Below are 6,137 nucleotides of genomic sequence, written 5' to 3'. Positions count from 1 at the left end.
TAAAATCCATCTTATCTCCCTTAGCATAGTAATAGGGCGAATGAAGGACCCTAACCAAGCATTAATTACTATCGGTCGATAGAGGTCACTGATTGACAAGGGTCCGGCTCATAATGCCTTAACGCTGTAGCTGTCACCAAACAAAGAGCCCAAGACGTGATTCAAATTGCCTTATTGAGGATTAAAGAATTTAAGGGTTTAAATATTAGGGGTTTTAAATTGTACGTGCAATGAATTGGATTCGGTTTGACAAAACATTCCTGTTCATAATGGAATTCTTTTTGTGGCTTTGATATTTATAAACTAGTGCGGCTTTGTATGGATTGTGGACTCTACTCTACTATGTAAATATGCCGATATGTTTTTTTATACGTGCATGGAAAACTGGCCTCACTGCACCTGATAATAAGTGCAGTGGGGACGACTACAATGTCGACTGACGAGAGATGTTTACCCCTTGGCAGTCGACACAATTATGCCGGCCTGTTGAAAGTGGATATACACTGGCTTATCTCGGAACGTGACATACGTGGGCCATTATGGTGAGTTTTAACATCTTGTGGACGGTGGTCGATATCCGGTTGAATATAAAATATATCCTACCACCAGTACACATGTAATACATAAATAAAAACATATTATGGGTCTTTTATTCAAGGCGTCATTCAGTAATAATAATATTAAACCCTGTATTATATACTGTCCCACTGCTGGTCACGGGTCTCCTCTACTGCTGAGAAGGAATTCAGTACCATAGAAAAATGTCACAAACCCACGACATATCGACAACACATTTCAAATGAATCACTATGACATAAATATATCGTATTATTCCATAATGGATGACTCTAAGATGCAAAATAGTACTCCGCTTGGAGATTGACATCGGCTCGCATGAACCAAGGGCCTATTGTGTTTACAGCGGCACTACAAAATGTTTGAACATGCTATGATAATAATCGATGATTTTATAGTTGTTTGTAAATGAAATAAGTTCATTGTTCGAAACCCAGCGACTCAAGACTATAAAGGAAGTAAAGTAATGTATATTTACTTTACTTTCATTGCAGTCAAGGTAGTAAGTTAATTCGTTCCCATTAAAGTAATTCACTCCCACATCATACCTTGGGATGGATATGATAGTTAAGTGTAAATACAAGACTATAATCATGGTTGAATTCTAAAAAATCTCAATCGAACTATGTTTTCAGATGCATGTCTACCTACCAGTTTTGGTAAAAGGCGTGTGCATAAACTTTTTCATAATCAATTCGCTGGAACACATGTTTACACCGGCCACTTATACGTTCACAATAACAGCTGAATCAAGAATACTATTTAAATTCGTAATGAACGCTCCACTAAACAATTTTTGAACGTTCGTTGCAAGCGGCGTGTTTACGCTTTAGTTTAACATATGCCGGCTTAGTGGGGATAAAGCAGTGAAGCAATAGGTGATGAATATACTGAGTATTATAGTTTAAAAAATATATTCGTTTTGGATACATTATACAAATAAACTAGGAGGGATTCATTCATTCATTCACAAATAAACCCTACCATAATCGTAGTTATAATGAGCACTTATTATTTTATTTTATATTAACACAAGTGCAATAACACACTACGGGACAAACAACACTTTACGGGATCAAAAGGGCTCGTCCGGGATTTGAACCCGGGACCTCTCGCACCCGAAGCGAGAATCATACCTCTAGACCAACGAGCCGATGTGTAACCCATTCAATGTAAGACATCTGATAACGTATTTTTATTTAGACAAAGATTTCAAAGAAAATAAACATGAAAAAAAAATCTATAGTAGAAACGGCAATATTAGGTTTATAAGGCGAACCGGGTAAATCTTCTGTAGGAATTGATTGGGGCGGTGTCCTCAAAAAGCGTGTTCGACAGTTCGATGAACTTAAACGTTTTAAAAGGAAACACACAGAAACAAGGTACGAGCAAAAGATCCCGCATATATGCACAAACTGGTGAACTAGTACTTAATTTCGGTAGGAAGGTTGTGCGCGCAATTTTGCGCACTGTGTATTACGCCTAAAGGTACATACTAAAAAAACAACTGTATGTAAAGATGGTGTAATTCGACCACGCGTTACATTGTAAGATGCAATGTTATTCACTGGTGAACATTTGAACTACATGGCACTTACCATCACTCATTGCTCCTGCTTTGTTGATTTTGACATCAAATAATATTGATTTTTTAGCCCAATATGCATCCAAAATATCATGTTATTGTTCTTTCATGCAGTTGAGAAAAACAAGGTAAGAAAGACAATTTAAACATTAACATAATTTAAAAGAACCAAAATGATTATGTAATTCTAACAAGAACTCCCATTCCACTATATACAGCAGTACTTAGTTCACTACTCCAAATTCAGTGGAACCAAACACGACAAAAGGAATTTTTATGCCCGAATAACTCTACAATTAAAGAGGTCTATTATTTCCTACCTTTATTCCACGTTTTCATGACGTACTTGAGTTTTACGACTGTCCCCTAATATGTCGGTAACCCTCCGAAAGAATTCTTGTCTACTGTCATGGAATGAACATACAGCAACCGACAGTAAAAATTACACATAAAGCTATAATAGAATCAGCATCGGCAACAAAACGTCAACGTCAGGGTGTATATCTGCCGATGTCATTAAATGATCTTAATTTTAATATTTCATCCGGTTTCTTGAATGAATAATTAAAATAAAAATCAAATATATGAATAATAATTGTTATTTATTATTCAATAAGAATGAATAATAAATAACAATTAACATTAATTGCACACAATTCATAAACATATTTACAACAAATACTAATTAATAAGAAAAGTAACGAGACACAATAAAAAAGAAAACAAAAAGTTATAAACATTCTAGAAAACTTTGTTCTGATTGCTTCGTTTTAGCGAAGGTTTAAAAAAAGATATTAGGATCGTTTATTTAAAATGCAGTTAGACTTCATTCCAGGAAACCGAAGCTGACCCATTACCTCTTTGTGAATCCAATGCGTGCTATTTACTGTATGTACAGTATGTATCTATGTAATTCGATTTGTTATGATTCCCGCGGACGACTGTACAAACTATTTGACCATTTACAAAGCCACCGATTTTGAATAGCATGATTGGTAGTATTGGTAGTGGTACAAATTCACGAATAAATGATGAGCAATGGATATTAGATTCTAAATGATATTTCTGTAGAGTCAAATTGCAGTAATTTTTTTCTATTATTTGGAATTTTGATAAGCTAAGCCAAGGTATTCTACTGTACTACTGTCTCTAAGAAATCTATCGATAATCTTATCAAATAGCTTAAGTAAAGGAACAATAGGGTTGTTATATCCTACATACATAACTTCACGCATTTATCCCCGAAGGGGTATGCAGAGGCGCAACCAGGGCACCCACTTTTCGCCAAGTATGTTCCGTCCCATGATGTGATAGGGGGCGAGCCTATCGCCATATCGGGCACAAATTCCAGACTCCGGGCTGATACTGAGCAGAAAAAAACCCAAATATCACTTTGCCCGACCCGGGATTCGAACCCAGGACCTCAGAGCGCTATTGTACCGGGCATGCCATACAACTACGCCACCGAGGCAGTCATATCCTTTGTTATATCCTATATATCCTATATATCCAAGAAATAACTCCAAGAAAACAAATATTAAAAACCCCGACGATTATCTTTCAGTTTTACACTATAGACTCGAAGGAAATATTTTCCAATATTCCAAAAATGTTTCGCCTCGCTTTAAGCCTCGGTAAAAGAGGTAAAAATTAGGTCTTAAAATAATATCCCCGTTCTTAAAGTTCAAACAGCACTTGCCCCACTGCGTTTCAGCCAGCTACGTCCGAGTGCCGGAAGCATGCGACGTGTTTCCATTAGGGAGGGAATTTACATCGGCGACGTGCTAGCGCTGATGTGATGCAAAAACTATATCGCCAACTTTGCCGTCACGCTGCCGCAGCGTGGTGGGGACGTAGTTGGATATCTTGAGGAAGTTTCCGTATTCAGTTTTAGAGAAGCATGTTTCTACATGACTACAAACATCTGTATTAGAAATCATAACTTTGAAACGAAGTTTTCCATCTCTTTTTAATTGTTACTAAAAGATCTTATACATACCTTACCTGATAGTTAATGAGCATCGTCGTCTGTAAATATCAATAATACCACAGGAATCGACTTTCTTCTAAGTTAGGAATAAGTATATATTTACATACACATCCACGGTTTCATGCCATAGGCGTAAGCAGAGGCTATTAAGCGCCACATGCTATGATCTAAGAATAAGCTCTTGTTAAAAGTTCCCAAATCGCATTAGCTGAAAATACTACAAGTAAATGTTCTATGAGACAGACACCAACCCGATAAAGCCAACAGCTCTTGGTAAGCCAGATTGTTTATACACTAGCTCTACGTAGATAGTTTCCTCTATCACGTTTGCTTTAGCTATAAATTGGAAGTTTAATTATTCTATTGTTGCCATTCGCCAAATATTGTTAAATATCCGCGCGCAGCAAACAATGTTCTGCTCGTGTCAGTCACATAGATTTATTGCATCGTATAATGTACTTTATTTGGTAATCTATCACCCAGAGTGGATTACATTGACACTGAACACAAATACGTCGAAATACTTCTACACAATGCTGTTCAATAAGTATAGTATATAGGTACATACATACATATAGTCTCCTATTACGTGGTATATATTCTAGCTCTATGTGACACTGATTTATCCGAGGCTTAAACAAATCTATATATATAAAAATGGATCCCTATTTCCCTTGGTCACGCCATCACGCGTGAACGGCTGCACCGATTTCCCTTTTTTTTGTTATGTTTGTTATCGTCAGGAGAAGGTTCTTATGAAAGAAAAAATTGCGCCGAGAATTAGAAAATTTAAGAAAACTTAACGAAAATATTAATTTTATATAACTGCCAATTGTTTGAAATAACTGTCAGCGATTGACAGAATGCGCGCTGCAAATTCATAGTTAAGACGGGACAACGTCTGTCGGGTCAACTAGTATTTTATAAATATTCTTTGCAAGTATGAGGCGTTAATTTTCGTTATTCATTACAGAAAGGAATATCCACCTATTCCTAAATGAGTCCTTTTAGCCTGCCAGTTAATTTGACTGTCTCAACGCGATCGCTAACTACAGGACTCTCCTACACGGCTCGTTGGTCTAGAGGTATGATTCTCGCTTCGGGTGCGAGAGGTCCCGGGTTCAAATCCCGGACGAGCCCCTTTCGCGAATGCTTTTTGTCATTTTTGGTTTTTATTTTTTACGAAGTTTCGTAGAAATTTGTTTACAATCGTGTTTATTTAAGAATTTCTACTCGCTAATAGATAAAGTACTTACCTTAACTAATACTTTGTTAGGAAATTGTTCCTTCTAAATCATATCATTTGCTTTTTAAAATAGATATGATAATATAAATTCTTCTATTTTACATAATTTGTAAAAAAATCCGTTTTGCCAGTCTGCAATAAAAATAACGTTTATTGTCTGAGACGCGAATAGCATAATAAGTAATAACTTTCAGATAATCTCCTAAAAGCGTTATACTATATTTCCTCAATAGTCGATAGAAACATATTTAAAAGGAAAATCTAAGCTTAAAATTTAAACTACGTATAAAATCCTGTAAGCAAATTCGTCAGAAATCGAACGTGTGCTACGCCGTAGTTGCATCTCTACGAAGTACTACGCCGCTACGTAGTTACGTGCCGACGTCGACATAGCGGCATGCCTTTGGGAAAATCTCGCGACGTGCGATGTACTTGAAATAGGGGATTTATTTTCCTCATTCCTTGGCTTTAGAAGAGGTAATTTACTGGAATATTGGAGGTAATTTTACAGTATATTGAGGTGTTATGGAATTTTGTAGATGAGGTGTGCATAATAAGATTAAATGTTTGGGATGTTTATTGGGTTAGATAATATTAGCAACGATTATATAATGTTGCTTTAAATTAAGAGGGTTGGATTTGTAATTTTGATTCTATCGTTTAAACCTTATTAATCAGTTATAATTGATAAATTAATACATACATTGAAGGAGGCAGTGGACTTCATGTGGCTGATAATG

At 36.1% G+C, this 6,137-nt stretch overlaps 2 non-coding genes across 2 annotated transcripts; one reads left to right on the top strand and one right to left on the bottom strand.

Moving 5' to 3' along the window:
* Positions 1 to 1,657: 1,657 nt before the first annotated feature.
* On the bottom strand, positions 1,658 to 1,729 carry Trnap-cgg. The gene has a single exon. It is a non-coding gene; the product is annotated as a tRNA-Pro (tRNA).
* A 3,490-nt stretch (positions 1,730 to 5,219) lies between these two features.
* On the top strand, positions 5,220 to 5,291 carry Trnap-cgg. Its single transcript has one exon. It is a non-coding gene; the product is annotated as a tRNA-Pro (tRNA).
* The last annotated feature ends 846 nt before the right edge of the window (positions 5,292 to 6,137 follow it).

This window comes from Manduca sexta, chromosome 9 (genome assembly GCF_014839805.1).
Source record: "Manduca sexta isolate Smith_Timp_Sample1 chromosome 9, JHU_Msex_v1.0, whole genome shotgun sequence".
Classification (NCBI taxonomy): domain Eukaryota; kingdom Metazoa; phylum Arthropoda; class Insecta; order Lepidoptera; family Sphingidae; genus Manduca; species Manduca sexta.
The sequence above is the reverse complement of the archived record's forward strand: the minus strand, read 5'-3'. Positions and strand labels throughout refer to the sequence as shown.